Source organism: Odocoileus virginianus, chromosome 7 (assembly GCF_023699985.2).
Source record: "Odocoileus virginianus isolate 20LAN1187 ecotype Illinois chromosome 7, Ovbor_1.2, whole genome shotgun sequence".
In the NCBI taxonomy this organism is placed as follows: domain Eukaryota; kingdom Metazoa; phylum Chordata; class Mammalia; order Artiodactyla; family Cervidae; genus Odocoileus; species Odocoileus virginianus.
This window is the reverse complement of record NC_069680.1, coordinates 29144674-29164431: the sequence shown is the minus strand read 5'-3', so window position 1 is coordinate 29164431 and position 19758 is coordinate 29144674. Positions and strand designations below refer to the sequence as shown.

Genomic DNA, 19758 nt, shown 5'->3' with positions numbered 1-19758 from the left:
CTGAATGGGACCAGTCACTAGAAAGACCAGCCTGTGATGAGAAGCTTGATGTTCTTACCCTTTCTCCCCCCATTCTCTTGAGAAGGGAGAGAGTGCTGGGAACAGAGCTAAAGACCTTGATGCTGGGAAAGACTGAAGGCAAAAGAAGAAGAGGGAGGCAGAGGATGAGGTGGTTGGATGGTATCACTGACTTAAGTGATCTGAGTTTGAACAAGTGCTGGGAGATAGTGGAGGACAGGGAGGACTAGTGTGCTGCAGTCCATGGGGTCGCAAAGAGTCGGACATGACTTGGCAACTGAACAACAACAGTGCCTGGTGATGAAGCCTCCATAAAAAAGTCCCAATAGTATAGGGTTTGGAGAGCTCCCAGGTGGGGTGAACACATCGGTACATGAGTTGGGTGACACCCCCCAGCTCCCCGGGGACAGAAGCTCCTACACTGGGGATGCCCCCAGACCTGGTCCTGTGCCTCTCTCCATCTGGCTATTCATCTGTATCCTTTATCACATCCTCTAATAAGCTGGGAAATGTGCTGAGTCCTGTGAGCTGAGCTGCCAAATTAATCAAGCCCAAGGAAGGGCTTGTGGGAAACTTTGCTTTTGAGCCCATCAGTCTGAAGCCCAGAAGACACCCTGGACTTGCGACTGGCATCTGGAGGGGGAGCGGTCTCCGGGGACTAAGCCCTTCGCCTGTGGAATCTGATGCCATTTGTGGATGATGTCAGAATCCAGTTCCACTGCAGGAGGCCCAGCTGCTGTCACAGAGAACTGCTTGGTGGAGGGGAACCGCCACCCATTAGAGAACCTCCACACATCCTGGGGCCAGGAGCGTCAGAAGTGATGTGTCCTGTGCAGACGTGAAGGAGACGCACTGGAGGAAAGAAAGGCTGTTTTTTTTTTTTTTTTCCTAAAACACCCTGTGAAGATGGAGGCAGAGACTGAGGCAATGCAGCCACAAGCCAAGAACTGCCGGGGGCCATACGAGCTGGAGGAGGCCGGGAGGGACCCTCCCCTGGCACTTTCAAAGTAAGCTGGGCCCCACGGACAGCTAGATTTCCGAGGTCCAGCCTCCAGATCTGTGACAGAAGCATTTCTGCCGTAAGCCACCGCGTCTGTGTTCACGTCCTACAGCAGGCCTGGGAAATGGATACAGACACCAAGCTAAGAAAGTTGTGACGGTGTTTCTAAAATGCCCCTAGCTCCCTGTGGGCCCGTCTGCCCCTTCACTGGCTGTGGGATCCTTCCTGGTCCTTCTTCCTCCTCCCCCACGCCCATCGGTCATCAACCTTTCACGTTCTTCTTGCAGGTAATTTCCCACCTTTCACTCGCTCTGTCTGCTCACCCTGAAGGTCAAGGCCTCCTTCACCCCGTCGGGCAATCATGAGAATTAGGTGAGGAGCCACGAGAAGCAGTGTTGGGTACAACCCCCCGGGCACACGGGGAGGCAGTGGGGGCAGCCAGGCTGCTCTCCCAGCGCTGGTCAGCCTGGTGCCTGCCGCCCACCCTGCGCCCCTTCCCCAGATGGACCAGCCCACAGCCTCCACTCTCTGCCCAGGGACCGTCAGCAGCAGTTCCCACACGCCTGTATCCTCCCAGCAGCATCACAAGATCTGTCTCGTCATTCACTCATTACTGTTAGTCGCTCAGTCGTGGCTGACTCTTTGTGACCCCATGGACTGCAGCCCACCAGGCTCCTATGTCCAAGAAATTTTCCAGGCAAGGATACTGGAGTGGGTTGCCATTTCTCTCTCCAGGGGAGAAGGGACCCAGGGATCCTGATCCAGGGATTGAACCCAGGGATCAAACCCAGGTCTCCTGCATTGCAGGCAGATTCTTTACAGACTGAGCTACAAGGGAAGCCCAAAAGAAACTGAATACATGTATCTAAAAGGAAATCCTGTTATTAGCATAAATAAGAAAACCAGTCTCACTAGTGTATATAAAGATGACCTTCGCAACCAGCTCAGTGGGGAAGGGGAAGACATTCACACTAAACACTGGCCCCGTGGAAAGCTCTTGGGCCAAAGCCTGTTCTGTTACTGTTAAAAAGATGAGTAAAGGTGTTGAAGACACAGTGACATCAAACCAGGCCTCTCCGTTTGAGCAAGAGGAAGCCTGGAAGGGAACAAAGAAGCAAAGGGCTTTTTCCTTTCCTGATTCAGAGCTGTTCACTTCTGTGTTCTGTTGCTACGGAAAACCATCTCAGGACGAGTGCGCATCAAAGGGCCAGAGCAACAGAGTGAAAAGACACCTTGCAGAATGGGAAGAAGTATTTGCAAATCACACATCTGATAAGGAACTAGCCTCCAGAATATACGCAGGGCCCTCAACACTCAACAACAGAAAAACAAATAACCCAGTTAAAAAACAGATAAAGGACTTGAACAGACATTTCTCCAAAGAAGATACACAAATGACCAATAAGCACATGAAAAGATGCTCAGCATCACTAACTGTTAGGGACATTTAAACCAAAAGTGAAATTGAAAGTGTCGGTCGGTCAGTCATGTCCGAGTCTTTGCGGCCCCAGGGACTGTAGCCCGCCAGGCTCCTCTGTCCATGGGATTTCCCAGAGGAATACTAGAGCGGGTTGCCATTTCCTTCTCTAGGGTATCTTTCCTGATTTGGGATGGAACCTGGGTCTCCTGCCTTGTAGGTAGATGCTTTACTGTTCTGAGCCACCAGGAAAGAGAAATGTAAACCAAAACAAACCACAGTAACATACCACTCACAGCCACTAAAATGACTGGACTTAAAAAATTAATAGAAAATAGCAAGTGTTGGTGAGAATATGGAGGCACAGGAACCCTTACACTTTGCAGGTGAGAACGCAAAATGGTGCAGCTGCTGTGGAAACAGTCTGGAGGATTCCTCCAACAGTTAAACCACTCTGTCTCCAGTAACTCCACTCTTAGGTATACATCCAAGAGAACTTAAAACAGGAGCACAAGAACCTGTACACCAATATCCATAGCAACACTCTCTGCTACAGTCAAAAGGCAAAAGACAACCCAAATGTCCATCAACCGATGAGCGGACAAGCTAAATGGAACTGTGGCAAGTCCATACAATGAGATAGTAGGCAGCCACGCAAAGGAATGGAGCATGAACACCGGCTACAGCGTGTGTGACCCCCCAAAACACAAAGGTACGTGAAACAGACCAGACGAGAAGCTCACCTAATGTCTGATTTCATTTGTATGAAAGAGCAGAATCCACCAATCTACAGCCATCAACGGACACAGAAGTCGGATACTGATCGCCAGGGGCTTGGTCGAGGGGGAAATGGGGATTATCTGCTTAATGAGTGCAGAGGTCCCTCGGGGTGATGAGAATGTGCTGAACTAGGTAGACGCAATAGCTGTACAACGTTATGAAGGTAATAAATGCCACTGAACTGCACTCTTTAACATGGCTAGCTTTTGGTTATGTGAATTCTACCTCAATAAAGACAGCATTCCAGGATCACCATGTACTGTACTTTGGGATAACAGGCACCCTTGCCAGTCTGGCTTCCAAGATCCCCATGAATAAAAACATTTGAAAAGACCCTGATGCTGGGAACGATTGAAGGCAGGGGGAGAAGGGGACGACAGAGGATGAGATGGCTGGATGGCATCACCGACTCAATGGACATGAGTTTGAGCAAACTCTGGGAGATAGTGAAGGACAGGGGAGCGTGGCGTGCTGCAGCCCATGGGGTCGCAAAGAGTCAGATATGACTGAGCGACCGAACAATGACAGAGAACATCCAGAGAAGTGAGTGTAGATGACATTGGTTGAGTGCTGTGTACACAAGGCTTTCCACTGTTCACTCATTTGATCCTTACAACAATAAGCGATCAGGACCACTGCTGTCCCCACTTCACAGGTGAGAAAACTGAGGCACGTGACTATTAAGTAATGCAGCTCAGTAGCTGACACAGCATCCCCCGGGTGGGGGCGGGAGGGGTGTTGGAAATGGGGCTGTAGATGGAACATCCCAGTGGGCACGTGGGGCTTCTATACAGGATCCCAGTCTCCACACTCCACGCCCTTTCTGCATTAATCATTTCTCTTGATTAAATACTAGTCCTACATTCTGCAGGTCCCATTGTGCTAAATTATATGGTGAGCATGCTTTGCAAATTACAGTCATGATTAGAAGTTACATGGGAACATTATACTAATTAAGTTGGGTCTCATTCCTTTTGCTCTAATTTTCAAGCCCCAGCAGAACCCCAGTGCCTTATGTCCTTGTGTGAACGGCCATGAATGGATGAAGTAAAACACACTTTCAATTCCCAGCTCTGCAAGATGATTTTAGACTTAAAACTGCTTACAGCATTGTGCTGCCTTCTTTTAAATTTTTTTTAACCCTGTTAACAGGATGAATGTAACCGAGTACAGTTCTGAAATGGAAACCACACAGGCTGCTCTTAAAATCGACAGTGCTACTATTTGTTTTTAATGCCTTAGGAAACATTTTCAAATGTTTTCCCTGAGCACGACTGACTTTTTAGATGTGTTTTCCCAAGAAATACAAATGACTGCTACCCAGTGCACTTAGGAGAACATGAAGAAAGAAATAACAAAAATAGGGACGTTCCACGGAGCCCACTCAGGGCCAGGAGGCTTGCTGAGCACTTTGTAAGAATCTTCTCATCTTGGTCCCTCGGCCACTAAAGAGGAAACTACGCCCTCACAGGGGTCAAGTCACCCCCGAAGTCTCAAAGCAAGGAAGTGATGGCTCAGGATTTGGGCTCCGCATCTGATTCAAAGCCTGCAGTGCTTTTCCCGTGCTTCAAAAGAGGTAGCTACGCATGCGTGTTTGTAGGAAGACAAAACACATCACACGTGAGCCGTGATCGCCCCCAAACATCGCAGAGCCAGCGGATGATGCTTCGTTCACCAGCTCGCGTTCATTTATGCGGAGACGGCTGCATGAACCCCTGTCCGCGGCACGGGCTCCGGCACGGGTAAGCAAACAGGGGTGCAGTCCGCTAAGGGGGGGATCACACTCTGCTCTGGCTCAGCTCTGCTCTGCAGACCCTGGGCTATGGATCTGGGAGGGAATGAGGGCTGGAGGGTGGCTGCCCGGGAGCACAGTCTGGAAATGAAGTCCCAAGGCGGAGGCCGGTCCCGCAGCCTGCAGACACCAGACAGGAGGGCCAAAGGGGTAAGGGAGTTTGTTTACGGGGAAACCAGGTGAGACCATAAGCTCTTCGGCCCTGACACCCTTTGTAACAGGTGAACGTCAAGCCGCCGCGGGTCTGCCCTGCCCACCGGGGGCTGACCGGTACAGGTTCCGTGGTCCCTCGTGCTGAGAACATCCCCATTCACTATCTCCCCAGAGCCCAGGAGCCCCTGGGAGGTCCCGGGGGCAGGAAGCAGAAGGCACAGGTCTCAGTTTGCTTGTGTTGTGAAGGCGGTTCCTCAGGGGGAGTGGGGGTCCCGAGTCGGCCCAGGATCTGGGGGACAGAACAGGAGCACCTCCAGGCCACCTTACGGGCCCCAAAACCACACTGAGGCGGGTGGGATTTAAATTGCATCCGAAGGAGTAAAATCTTATAAAATCTCACCGTGTGCCTAATTGGGACAAAGTACTACGCGAATGGGCTTCCCTGGTGGTATCCAGCGGTTAATGATCCTCCTCGCGACGCAAGGGACACAGGTTCAACCCCTGGTCCAGGAAAGACCCCACGAACTGCAGGGCAACTAAAGCCCACCGGCCGCAGCGGCTGAGCCTGAGCTCTGGAGCCCGGGAGCCGCGGAGACTGAGCCCGCACACCCGGGAACCTGCGCGCCCGGGGAGCGGCGCCTCTGCAGGGAGAAGCCCCGGCGCTGAAGCCAGAGAGCCGCCCGCCTCGCTGCAGCCAGGGAGAAGGCCGCCCAGCAAGGAAGACCCAGCACAGCCAAAAATAAATGACTTTTTACAAAGTGCTATGCCAAAAACAAGTCAGGTTTTCCTTATTCTGAGCCTTTTTCCAGGACATTACAACCACTTAGTGTGAAAGAACAGGAATTTGTAACTGGATGCTCTTTGCTGCCACCTCCCATAGACGTGGCCCTTTGCTCTTTTCCGCATGCTGTCCCATAGAGAACACACACACGCGCACACAACATACACAACACACACCCCACACACATACAACACGCACACACACACATACACACGCTCCTCTGAAACAAAGCACAGCCTGGCAGCACCAACGTTGGTGGGAGGGTAACAGACGCCTTTTCGTATAAGAGGTAAATACCATGAAGCTTTTCACTCTGGCCTTTCTGAAGTGAATTAGCCCCACGTGCTCTCATAGCACAAACAGCAGTGACAAGGCCAAGTTCAAGGTGAGCTGTCGATCCCACATGTGATGCTGCCTATGGGCTCCCTTCTAACAGGCGGGGAGGGGGTGCTCCCAGGGAGGAGGCCAGCCCTGGCTCAGCAGCTTCTGGCCTCTGGGTGTGACCCCGAGTGACCAGGTGGAGTCGTTACGGTAACGCTGAGAGCACCTGAGGTCCCTCGAGGAGCGTGCAGGAGCCTGGAGGGGCCCCCTGTACTTTGCGGGGAAAGACTGACATCCCGGGACAAACTGATTTAAATGAAACACTTCATAGGATGCAACCGAGTATTTTTTCCCCTCATCAGTGAGCCTGTCCTCACCATATGTATCCAAAATCATTCCAGAGTGAGTATCGCGAGCAGTTGAAAAGCAATCTGAGTGTCCATCAAAGATCAGTCTCTGTGAGAACAGATGCAGTTAGAAAATGGTGCAGTCTCAATAGACGCTGCAGGAGAAAGAAAGGAAAGAGAGAGAATGAAAGAAGGAAGCAAAGAAGGAAAGGAAGGGAAAAAAGAACAGTCGGACAAGGAAGGAAGAGAAGGAAGGGAAAAAAACAGAAAAGAAAGTCTCCCGTTTTTTTAATTGGTTAGTCAGTTTTCATGCCAAATATTTCCTAAAATATCTTTACAATTTCCACATTAGCTGAAAGATACATATCCAAAATTTTAAGCACATTCTCTTTGCGTAAAGAACACTTAGATATTACATTTTAAGCAAGGAGAAAGGACTTTCATGTTAAACAGCAATTTAACGCACGGAAAGACATAAAATCTGCACAAATCATTTGGACAAAACTGTTCACTCACCACCTACACGGATGTTACATTTTACAAACTGGTAGCATAAGCTCACAGACAAACTTGACCGAGAATAGAATTGCTATGACATTCCTAAATTAACAGTGAGAGGCAACATTAGATATTGCATTTTAAAAGCTGTTGGAAAATGCATTTTTTCTCCCAACCTAAGCCAGAGACATAAAGAAGCTTCCGGAAATCCCTTTTCCCATCTGTGTTCTGCATCCCCTGATACTTACAGAGCAAGGCTTTCTGAACAGCCCCGAGGTGATCAACTCATTCAAACCCATGTCCATGGCACCGGAGTCTCACTGGCTGACAATCTGAACATTTCCAGGCAGGATTCTGATGCGAAAGGCAATACATAATTTACGTGGGTATTCCCTCTGTAGTTCTCCTTGTGAAGCTAGCAGCTGCCAGTGCCCAGACTATGTCATCAGAAATCAGAGCCCAAAATCCAGCAGGGGAAAAAAAGTGTCAGGAGAGATTGCTCATCTCTAATGGAAATCGACACTCACAAATAAATTTATAATTTGCACTGGTGTCGTATCTTTTTTTTTTTTAAGTTTAAAATAAATCAGGAAGAAAGGTGGCAGAGAAATAGTCCGGCTGAAAGAAAGGCATCTCGATTACTGGCTGCTGCAGTCAGCGGTCCAGGCTGGGTCATCAAAACCCGTGCACTGCGCTTGGAAAGCAGAAGCAGGGAAGACAGTGGGCGTCCAGAAGAGGCAGGGTTCACAGCCCGCAGAGAGCAAGAAAGGACACGGCAAGACCCATCTTGAGTTGCTTCAGATTTCGTTTCCAAATAAAAGTTACCACCAATGCTATCCTTCCCCTTGAATTCCTTCAAGGTGGAACAAAATTGAAATACAACAGAAAGTGAAGAAAATGTGAAGGAAAACTCTAGTACATGTATGGTGCGTGCCTTTCCCCAAAGAGGCTTCCAAGGTAGAAATCTTTTTTTCTAGAGTTTCCCACTCAGCTTGGAGGAAATTCTATTTCAGGCATGATGCTGCTTTGAAGACAGGACTTCTTATAACAGAAAGATCTGTTTTCTCTCTACAGCACTTCCCAAAATAAAAGGAGAAATGGACCCCCAGTTTTTACTCGTCAGCCTGTTATCTGAAATTCTGAAGCTCCCACAGCAGCTGCCTGCTCTGTCCAAGTTCTTCTTTTGCATTAAAGTGGAAGTTTTTTTTTTTTTTTTTTAAACAGAGCTTCTTTCTTTCACATTCTGTGGGTTGAGCTGTATGTCCGGAAATGTGGCCCCTTCATAAAGGAAGTGCCTTCCCCCTGGACGGGCTTATTAGAGCCAGGAGTCACAAAGTTGTGCAGACAGGTCTAACCAGTCACACATCTTTCAGAAGGAACCTGGACACAGCCAAGGTACCAAGCAGCACAATGTCTAGAGGGGGGTTTGCTACAATGTCTTGCTCCGTCACCACTGTGATCAACACTGTCACACTTCCTACCACCAGCCCCAAGCACCGACTTCCTTGTCCTGAGAATTTGTTCTGAGGTTCTGTTCACTGAGTACTTCCTACATGTCAAGGACTGTGCTACATAGTTATATACTCTTTCATTGAAGTCCCAATTATTTTTGCCTCCAATAAAGCAGAAATCCAGAGGTGGAAAGGCCAGGAAAGACGGCAGCACAGGTCGACAACAGTCCTGCTCTATGCGGCGGGACCAGTGACCAGGCTTCCAGCAGCTCCTGGAAGAGCAGCGGGCACCAAATGCCCTTGGTACCTCCTCACCGGCTAGTCATATTGTCACCCTGCCTTCCCAGGCATCTTAGATGATCACATTACTTGTCTGTAAATCCATTCATTTTCTGAAAACGCCGCTTCTAGTTCATTTTCTGTTGATAAGGAATTTCTGAAACAATCATTGGAAACCATCTCTGCTGCAGACAACCAATGCTACCTGCTTGCAACAGGATTTGAGATCTCTTTTATTCCCAAAGGGGGCCATTATTTCCACTGGTTGCCATGGTGATGTGATGCTGCAGTGTCGCTGCCGTGGTTTCACTGCTTTCCGATGCAGTCACACTAGACACTTTAGTCGAACCATTTATCTCACCTCTCGCAGGGTTTTTGGAAAACAAACACCGGACTGTAAAACTTAGACCAGTGCTTCGTCTCACGCAATGATGAATGGGGCCAGCTGAGAGGGTCTTGCATGCCAGCACAGGTTGGCAACACAATTTGAAACAAGGAGAGCGAGCATCCAAAAATACCTTAGATTTTTTCCCTTTGATAATTTAAGGAGAGATTTCTTACTATGTCCAATGACTTAAGAACTGCTTTTCAAAACACAAAAGTAAGGAGTTTGGGATGAACAGATACACACTAGTTCATATAAAATAAACAACAAGGCCCTACCATATAGCACAGGGAGTTGTGTTCAATACCTTGTAATAGCCTATTATGGAAAAATCTGGAAAACATGTATATACATATTACATATATATATATATATATATATATATATATATATACACATGGAGAAGGCAATGGCACCCCACTCCAGTACTCTTGCCTGGAAAATCCCATGGGCGGAGGAGCCTGGTAGGCTGCAGACCATGGGGTCACGAAGAGTCGGACACGACTGAGCGACTTCACTTTCACTTTTCACTTTCATGCACTGGAGAAGGAAATGGCAACCCACTCCAGTGTTCTTGCCTGGAGAATCCCAGGGACGGGGGAGCCTGGTGGGCTGCCGTCTATGGGTTTGCACAGAGTTGGACACGACTGAAGTGACTTAGCAGCAGCAGCAGCATATATACATCTTAATCACCTTTCTGTGTGCCTGAAACTAACACACATTGTAAATAAACTTTACTTCAATTAAAAAAATGGGGAAAAGATGCAGAGCAATAAGTTGCCTGAATCTATTTACTTTGGTATGCAACAAATGTTTATTGAATGCCAGAGGGAAAAAAAAAAGCAAAAGCAATACAACTAGAAATGTGGAACTATACATTTTTCATTTGGGGAAGTTCACATTAACTGAACCTCTGCCATATTCTTTTTTAAAGCAGCAACTTAATACTCCCATTTGAACCTCTGTTATCTTGCTTTTATTCGTAACTAGTAGACACACAGAACTTCCCAGGTGGCGCTAGTGTTAATAATCTGCCTACCAATGCAGGAGATGCATGAGACAAAGTTTCAGCCCCTGGATCGGGGAGATCCCCTGGAAAAGGAAATGGCAACCCACTCCAGCATTCTTGCCTGGAGAATCCCATGGTAGGCTGGTAGGCTGCAGTCCATGGGGTCGCAAAGAGTCGCACACAACTGAAGTGACTTAGCGCGCATGCAGTAGACACACGCATTCACACACAAGTACATATTCGTGTACTTACTTATGAATTCCTGAGGTCTCTAACCTGTGAAGTTTGGCTTAAATAAGAAATGCAGAATACAAGCCTCCCTGCTGGCACAGTGGTAAAGAATCCGCCTGCCAATGCAGGAGACACAGGTTGGATCCCTGGTCCGGGAAGATTCCACATGCTGAGAAGCAGCTAAGCCTGTGAGTCACAATACTGAGTCTGTGGTCAGGAGTCCGCGAGCCAAGCTACTGAGCACACGTGCCGAGAGCCCTTCTCTGCAACAGGAGAAGCCCGTCCGCCGCAGCTAGAGAGGAGCCTCCACTCGCCGCAACCAGAGAAAGGCCCACGCGGCAACAAAGACCCAGCACAATCTGAAATAAATAAGTGATAAAATATTATGTTTCTTTAAACAGAAGTGACTATTACTGATAGGACTTGTCCATCTGTAAGCCCGGATTTCCAAAAGGCTGAACCGTTCAAGTTGGGAACTCACTTTGAACTCAAGGATGCTGGTTCTCTGCAGCTCTGGCCCTGAATCCAGGTTGTAGGAGGGTGTCTCCCCACCCTCCAGGACAGCCCCCCAGCAGAGGAGGGGGGTGGGGGGTCACCAGGGAGATGGTAGGTGGTAGCCTTCCTCTGGAGCACATGGACTCCTCAGCTTCTTTCTCAGCAAAGAAGGATGGATCTGAACACAGGGTGAGCAGTCAGATGTCTGAACTCCTACTGTGAATGGTCTTGAGTGCCAGCTTGGACTCCTTACAAGACAGTGTTAATCAAAAGGGGAGACATCAAAGCACCTGGATTAGGTTTCAGAGACCACTTCTTGGAAAAGGCAGTCATTTACTAAAGCCCAACTTCCAGGAAAATGCCAAATCTAAGTCTGGCCCCAATTCATTAAGTTAATCTGAGTTGAACTCAGGTTATCTGTGCACTCTGGTCTTTTTTTTCTTCTGTCACTAGATTTGCTTCTTTGGTATTTGCTTGTTTTGCCTTTTTCAATTTTTTTTGCCACGACACTAATATTGGCCAGGCTTGAAGCTGAGAAGCCTTGTTGTGTTGGGAACAGAAAGAAAACTCTCTCCACGTAGGAAGGAATGCTGTGGGAGCCTCAGAAACCCAGGCTTCGACAAAGAATAGACACACTTCTCACAACGCCCACTTTACCGAGAAATGAGGGGGCATGGGAGGTTGGGGTTAGCAGATGTAAGCTATTATCTGTAAAAAGGGTAAACAACAAGGTCCTACTGTGTAGCATAGGGAACTGTATTCAATATCCATATCCTATGGTAAACCACAATGGGGAAGAATATTATAAAAGAATGTGTGTGTGTGTATATATATATATATATATATATATACACATGCATATATGCATATGTATGTATGACTGAAACTGTATGGCAGTGAGTAGTACACTGTAAATCAATTACGCCTCAATGAAAAAATTAATAAAAAATAGCAAATAACACCATGGCAAGTTGAGACAGACCATGGAAGAAAGGAACAAGCTTTTTACTTTGGGATCCTTATCATTTTTTCCTGCTTTGTGCGTCTTTTCATTGTGAATGAGGTCCAAAACAAAAACAGAAAGGGAAAAAAAAAGAAGAAGAAATGAGGATTGCAACATTTACAGTGACTCCCAATAGCCAGGAGGGATTCCCAGGCGGCTCAGTGGTAACGAAACCACCCTCCAAAGCAGGAAACACAGGAGATGTGTGTTCAGTCTCTGGCTCGGGAAGATTCCCTGGAGGAGGAAATGGCAACCCACTCCAGTACCCGTGCCTGGAGAATCCCATGGGAAGAGGAGCCTGGAGAGCCACAGTCCACGGGCTCGCAGAGTCGGACACGACCGAGCACACGCGCGCGTGCCAACAGCCAGGATGCATCAGCTGGGGTTGTGTGAGTTCACGGCCCGAGTGTGTGTGGCCTGAGCCATCCCTGCCCCTCTCCGCCTCTTCTTTTAGGGGAAAGAGGAGCCTCCCTGAGCTCAGCTCGGACAGGAAACGAGGCGCAGGGCAGCCGCTGAGTGCTGGGAGGTGCGCTGGATGGGTGAGGATCCATTTACCTGGCTTCCGGACTGAGGCACCACAGTCAGAAAACCTGAGGAATGACTTGAGAAGAAAGTGTATTCTGCTGCTTTCGGACAGAATGTCCAACAAAGGTCAATCAAGTCTATCTGGTCTAATGTGTCATTTAAGGCCTGTGTTTCCGTATTAATTTTGCCTGGATGAGCTGTCCATTGGTATAAGAGGGGTATTAGAGTCCCCCACTGTTACTGTGTTACTGTCGATTTCCCCTTTGTTGGGGGCAGGAATAAGCAAGAGGGAGGTGATATATGTATACAAATGGCTGATTCATCTTGTCGTATGGCAGAAACTATTCCAACACTGTAAAGCAATTATACTCCAATAAAAACGCTTCTCTGGTGGCTGAGACGGTAAAGAATCCACCTGCAATGCAGGAGACCCAGGTTCAATCCCTGGGTCAGGAAGACCCCCCTGGAGAAGGGAGTGGCTATCCACTCCTGTATTCTTGCCTGTTGAATTCCATGGACGGAAGAGCCTGGTGGACTACAGTCCATGGGGTTGCAAAGACTCAGACATAACTGGGCGACTAACACTTTCACCTTTCAAATTAAGCAAACAAAGTACATAAATAAAGTCGCAAAATTAAAAACAAAACAACAACAAAAAAACGTGGGGGGGTTTCCAGTGCTGATCTCCTGGGGGGAAAAAATCCTCTAAGGCAGAGTTTGTATGGTTAGAATCCTGAGTGGTTTGAATAGACTTTGTCTGAAGTTAGTATCAGAAATGGGGGCACCACCGTCTCTCTCCACACTGCCCCCTGATATGTGACATGCAGCCTCCCACCCCCAATCCTCTCCTCGGAGTTTATTTTCTACTGTGGAAGCCATGATTTTAGCAGAGCAGGCTGGAGACAGTGCCGCCTCTCTAGTATCACATGCATGAGTGTCTTCAGCGCAGTTAACCGCCTTTGGTGAAACAGGTAAAGCTGTCCATTTCACAGTGATGGAAGCGTCTGACAGCGCAGGTCCTTCTTGGAGGTGGTCTCTCCCTTCCAGACAATTAGACATCATTTGCTCGCTACGCCACATCCACGCTAGGAATAACACAGGCTTTTTAGGCTTCCCTCGTAGCTCAGTCGGTAAAGATTCTGCCTGCAATATAGGAGACGCAGGTTCGATCCCTGGGTCAGGAAGATCTCCTGGAGAAGGAAACAACAACCCACTCCAGTATTCTTGCCTGGAGAATCCAATGGACAGAGGAGCCTGGCAGGCTATCGTCCACGGGAGTCGCAAGAATGGGCCATGACTGAGCAACTAAAGCACCACTTTCAATCATCTTGAAATGAGAGGTGAAGGGTGCCACTCCCTGGCAACAACATGTCCCTGATGTGAATTTCCCGAAAGAAATCAGACTCTCTGACACCAAGGCTGGCAGCTGAGACAGTAGCAGGTGGAGTAGGTGGTTTGCAGAACTCTGAGAAAGCTCCCTATTTCACGCTAACGCACGTTTTAAAAATAGAGGTCAAAACCATTTCATTCAAGGTGGCCTGGGTGTTTTTTTTTCCCCAGTGCATGTGCAAGCCTGAGCTACGGACAGAATGCCAAATGAGCCAGGTTAAGAACGATCAGGTTCCTGACCTGACAATTTTCCTCTGACGCTCAGCAAATTCGCCACAACGCCAAGAGGGCTTGCTCTAGTCATTCTGTGATGCCATACAGAAGCATTAATCAAACACTGCAGCATCACTGAAAACAGCCTTTCCACGTAGGTGTTGGTAACAATCTATTGCATGGAGCTATTTCTGAAACCACAGAAGCCTTGGGTACGGTCCAGTTCCAAACCCTGCCTGCGGGCTCTGCGCCATCAGCAGAGCACCTGCTGGTGATTCTGTGGAGCTACTCTGGATCCACAGGCCCCGAGAATTTAGGGGCCTCTGGGACCCAAGTCCCTTGCATGGAGGCCCTCCAAAGCTCGGGACTCACTGGCTGTCGGGCAGCCCCTTGAGGGCAGCGCTGGTGGCTGAACCAGGCCCCGATGTGACAGTCACATTGTGGCAAGCCCCTGGGCGGCACCCTCTCTTCCTGGAGGAGGGGGCCACCATGGATTAACCTCCTCTGCTTCAGAAGGGAAAACAACGGCTCCATCCAGTTGATACGGATCTCTGAGAGCTAAGAGATATGCCCACCAAGCAAAGCCACCTACCAGCTTTAAATTTCCGTGTCTTGAAACGGGATATGTTTGCAGTCTTTTATTTTTTCTTGTTTTTCTTTCTTTTTTTTTTACTGTACCATGCAGCATTTGGGATCTTAGTTCCCCAAGCAGGGCTCAAATCTGTGTCCCCTGCAGTGGAAGCTCAGAGCCCTAACCACTGGACCACCAGGGAAATCCGGAAAAGGCGTATGTCTTCAATCAAGCAACTGAGGATGTATTCTAAGAGGACTTATTTTCAGCCACAGACTTTACACACCAGGAAGAACGAACCTGTCCTCAGGACCAATTCCGTGCTGCCGCCTCCCATCAGAGCAGAGTGACACCGTCCCCCTCCCCAGGAGTCAGCAGGCCCTGGTGTTCAGCCTCCTGCCACGCAGATCTGAAGTCTTTCTTCTCAGTGAGGAGAGCCGCAAGCAAGGCTCCTGGCTGAAGGTGCTGCAAAGTTCTGAGGATAAGGAGATGGTGAGAGGCGCCGAGTCCATTCATGACATAAACTGATGCCCCGGCTACAGCCAGGCTCCCTGGTTTTTGTTTTCCGGGATTTGCTCCATCCATCTCCTAGCGGAGACGGCACGCTTGGCCTTTTACTCAACGTGTCTGAAGCTCAGGCAGTGAGGAGGCGGTTTCTGCAGCCGGAGCTCCCAGCATGTGACAGAGCCAGGTCAGACGTCCGAGCTGCAGGGCTCACCAGGGCTGTGAGTTGTGAGGCGATGCTGCTCTCACGCTTGTAAAAATAACAGTGAAGTGGTGAGACCCAGCTTCCAAGTGGAGCGCCTTCCACGAGAATAGGCCGCAAGAATGCCAACAGCTCACCTGCTTGAAATTCAGGGGGTTTGGACCAAACTGAGGGATAACACAACACCCAGTGTTAATTCTGAGATCCTATCCTCCACTATGCGGCAGGGTCAGTTTGGGCTAGCATGACTTATTTGGCACATTCAGGTCTTTGTCATCCTATTTCCTTGTATTTTCTTCAGTCACCCAATCACCCATTCCCCCAGGACTGGGAGGGTAAGGCGATGACACCAGCGCTTGGCACAGGAAGGTGATAATCAGGTCTCCTGGGCGCTGAGAGCTCTGGGTGCCCAGGTGCCCAGCCCTGCCCGCCTCTCTCCCTGGGCCCCGGGGCTGCCCTGAGAGCTGGTCCAGCCATCTCTCCCCACCCTCCATCCTGCGCGGTGCCCGAGAGGCCCAGCTCCCGTGGGGACTTGAACTTGGTCACTCTGCTCAGCGTGTAAACTCACGGTTGATAACAGGTCCTCCTCTTGGCGTGCATGCTCAGCGGCTCAGTCATATCCAACTCTTCTGAGACCCCATGGCCTGGAGCCCACCAGGCTCCTCTGTCCACGGCAACAATACTGGAGTGGGTTGCCATGTCCTCCTCCAGGGGGTCTCCCCTGGCCCAGGAATCGAACCCTCATCTCCCGAGTCTCCTGCATTGGCAAGCAGATTCTTTACCACTTGAGCCACTGGGGAAGCCCCTTCATCTATGACTATATACCTTTAATTGATTGACCTAAAACGTACCCCTTTCAAGGCAGGGAACTTCAAGGCTTGTAGGTGGCTTTGACTGGACAGCCTACTCCTTCGTTCTTAGGAATCCACATGAAATGAACTAGGGGACTGGGAAGAGAACTGCCATTGATAACCCAAATGGGGCTGAAATGTGTAGTTCCGGCCCGGTTTGGGGACCACGGCAGACCCAAACACGGCTCTCCCCTGAGTTCAGGTAGAATGGGGCCAGGAGTACCAGCAGGCCCACCTGACATCTGGCGCAGAGCCACAAAGTCAAACAAAACCAGCTCGGCCTCGTTTGTGAAAGAACTTTACTGGGATGCTTGGGGGTGTGGCGTGTGTGCTCAGTCGTGTCTGACTCTTTGTGACCCCATGGACTGTAGCCCATCAGGCTCCTCTATCCATGAAACTTTCCAGGCAAGAGTACTGGAGTGGGTTGCCATTTCCTCCTCCAGGGGGTCTTCCTGACCCAGAGATCGAACCCGCATCTCCTGTGTCTCCCGCATTGGCAGGCGGGTTCTTTACCACTGAGCCACATTAGTTGCCTTCAATCATTTATTTATATGTCTCTTGCTCCCCAAAGGAGGCAAAGCAGCATAGGGAGTATTAAATCACAATCACTCACTCACACACCAGCACTTGTGTGCAGGCCCAGAGGGACAGGGATCCTGCTAGAAGGCCTCCATGCTAGAAGGGGAGGGAGTGGGTGAATATGGCTTTTCTGAAGAGTAGTGAGTGGGAGAAAGTCCCCGAGGACCGGAAGTCTCATAGCGAGGACTGGCAGTCCTAGAGGAAATGGGGGAGACCTTCCCAGAAACTAATGATGAAAGCCGGGAGAATTGTAAAGATCTAGCTGGAAGTATATCATGTTCCCAGAAGGAAAAAAAAGAAAAAGTCCTTTATTGCAAAACACCCCGGGGGAACATTCCAGTGCCCTGACCGTCACTGCTCACACCAGAGCTGGCCTCAGAGTCTGAGAAGAGACACTCAGAAGGGGCTCAGGGCTTGGGGCTGAGCGCCGCAGGCCGAGTCCTGAAATTTGGAAGAATTTTGTCTCTAAATCTGTGTTTGGCAAAGAGAAGCCTGACAGGACAGCTCTGCACTGTGCCGGGGCTCGGGGGCCTAGACTCACACCTTCTGCCGCCTTCCCCGGGCGGGATCCTGCAGGTCCATTCCTGGCCCCCGATACACATACGTCTCCTGCTGAGTTCCAGAGCAGGCGCTGGGCATCCCTGAGGGTCTCTGCGCCCTGAAAGAATCCCCCTGCCCCAGGGAGCATGACATTAAATGGGAGGTATGAAACACTCTGGCAGGTCTGCAGAGAACCCACTGACCAACGGAAAAAGCTCTTTTCCTACTTTTGGAACAAGCAATCAGGCATCTTGTGTAGACGACCCTGGAGTTGCTAAGTGCCGCCCCAGGCAATGCGGAGAATGCAAAATGTGGTTTTCTTTCTGCTACCCGGTCATCTCCTGAGTCTCCCTGAGACATTCATTCATTTGTTCATTCATCCACGGTACACAGAGGCCTTCCAGGTGCCAGGCCACCACGGAAGATTTGGATTGGAACATTCTGGGTCCTCCAGAAGGTGACACGCCCCCACGTGGCCCAGGCAGCCCTGGGGGCAGATCCATTGTTTTCTGTGCCTCTTCAAGGGTCCAGCCAAGCGTTAGCTTCCTGCTTTGTGTCCCACATTACAGAAATCATGGGAAAAAATAGAAAACAGTCCTTTTTAAAAATACGCATTTTTCTCTAGCTGAAGAGGCAGCTCTATACCATCCGACCATTCTCTGAATTTGGCTTTTCATTCCTCAAGATTAGCATTTCATTCTCTTTAGACCCTGCTTCTGAAGAAAAAACCCTTTCCTGTGGATTTTTGGCGCGCACTGGCCAGGACTGCTGAGACACCACTGACACGGTTCTTCGTCTTTCCCAGAATCTGGTGGAGAAATTTCAGTGAATCATTGTCTCAGGCATCTGCTCACCCTTGGTCAAGCCCACTGGGTTCTGTGATCAGGTGCAATTTCAACTTTTTTTTTTTTTCTCAAATTCCCCAGGGATACTGATATATACAACAGACACATTTTTATGAGTTACAACCCAGCTGAAGTAAAAGTTATTATTTCTTTAACCTCTAAAGTGTGGCTCAGATGGTCAAGAATCTGCCCACAATGCAGGAGAATCGGGTTCAATGCCTGGGTCAGGAAGATCCTCTAGAGAAGAGCATGGCAACCCACTCCAGTGTCCTTGCCTGGAGAATCCCACGGACAGAGGAGCCTGGCAGGCTACAGTCCATGGGGTCGCAGAGAGTCAGACACGACTGAGTGAATAACACGTTCACTTTCAAATTGAGTTTCAGGAAGGGCTTGACCACAATCACAGTCTGATGAAGAATGAAGACTCCCATCTATTTACAGATGTGCAGATGCGGTGCTTGGCATCCTGGCGAGGTTCTGGGTTTCCGTGATGTCTGCAGACAGCAGTGCATCTGCTCAGGGACAGAGGGAGCGAGGCTCCCACTCCAGGCCTGCAGTTTGGCCCTCGGGACAGCTGGTTCTTCTTGAGATTTACCAGGCCTGGGAGCGCTCGCCCTGATGAAGCTGTGTCTCCTGGGCAGGGAAACAGCTGGGGGAAGCCCTCAGCCTGGGCCTAGGATGCTGGTTAAAAGCAGATTGTCCCCAAAGAAAAGGCCTCGTGCACTTTCCAGCATCCTCACTAGGAACACAGATGACTTTTTGGCTATTCATGTTGTACTAGAACTTTTCTAGGATATTCCCTGGTGGCTCAGTAGTAAAGAATCCGCCTGCCAATGCAGGAGCTATGGGTTCGATCCCTGGGTCGGGAAGATCCCCTGGAGAAGGAAATGGCAACCCACTCCATTAATCTTGCCTGGGAAATCCCATGGACAGAGAAGCCTGGTGGGCTGCAGTCTATGGGGTCACAAAAGGCATGACTTAGTGACTAAACAACAATAGAACTATTCTATTGCTTCCGCAGGCCCATCTTGGAGGGACAGAATCCTGGAGCCCTGCAGAGGTGGGTGGTTAAGGAGGTGGGCCGCTTGACTAAAACCACCCAGCCAGTTGGGAGAAACGGTGAGCCTCCTGACCCCCTAGGTGGGCCCCTCCTCTGCTTCTTTGCCAGTAGAGTTCTCTGATCAGACCCACTTCACAGGGCTGCCCAGCTGCCCTCCCACGGCACCCCATCATCTCCCTCTGTTGTTCTTCTCTCATTGGCACCATCTCCTGCTGCCTCCGGGCCTTCCTGGCCCCCGCATGTGCCATCCCGGTGCTCACCCATCTTCTCAGGCAGCGCCGTGGAAATCGACGCGGGGTGCCCTGGGTGCAGGGCAGGCACCTGGACTGCTTCCCTGGAGGCTTCCCTGCTCTCTGCTTGGCCCCAGCAGGAGTGTGTCACAGCAAAGACAGATGGTCTTCACTCGCCATTCATCTCAAGGAGTCAGGCTGAGCTGCCTCTGAGTGGAAGCAGTCTGGCAGGGAGCCCGAGATGGGAACGGAACAGCTCTGCCCCCAAGATGACCCTGGAGCTCCTGTC

At 49.7% G+C, this 19758-nt stretch overlaps 1 protein-coding gene across 4 annotated transcripts in view; it reads right to left on the bottom strand.

Annotated features, from left to right (window-relative positions):
- PTPRE (protein tyrosine phosphatase receptor type E) overlaps positions 1-19758 on the bottom strand; it is a 176074-nt gene that overhangs the window by 76235 nt on the left and 80081 nt on the right. Inside the window, exon 1 of one of the 4 annotated variants that reach the window (XM_070470419.1) lies at positions 7356-8189. The exons of the other annotated variants lie outside the window; for them this stretch is intronic. The gene's annotated coding sequence lies outside the window, so the exon portion shown is untranslated. Of the gene's footprint in view, positions 1-7355; positions 8190-19758 lie in introns of those variants that run through there. 4 annotated transcript variants of the gene reach the window in all.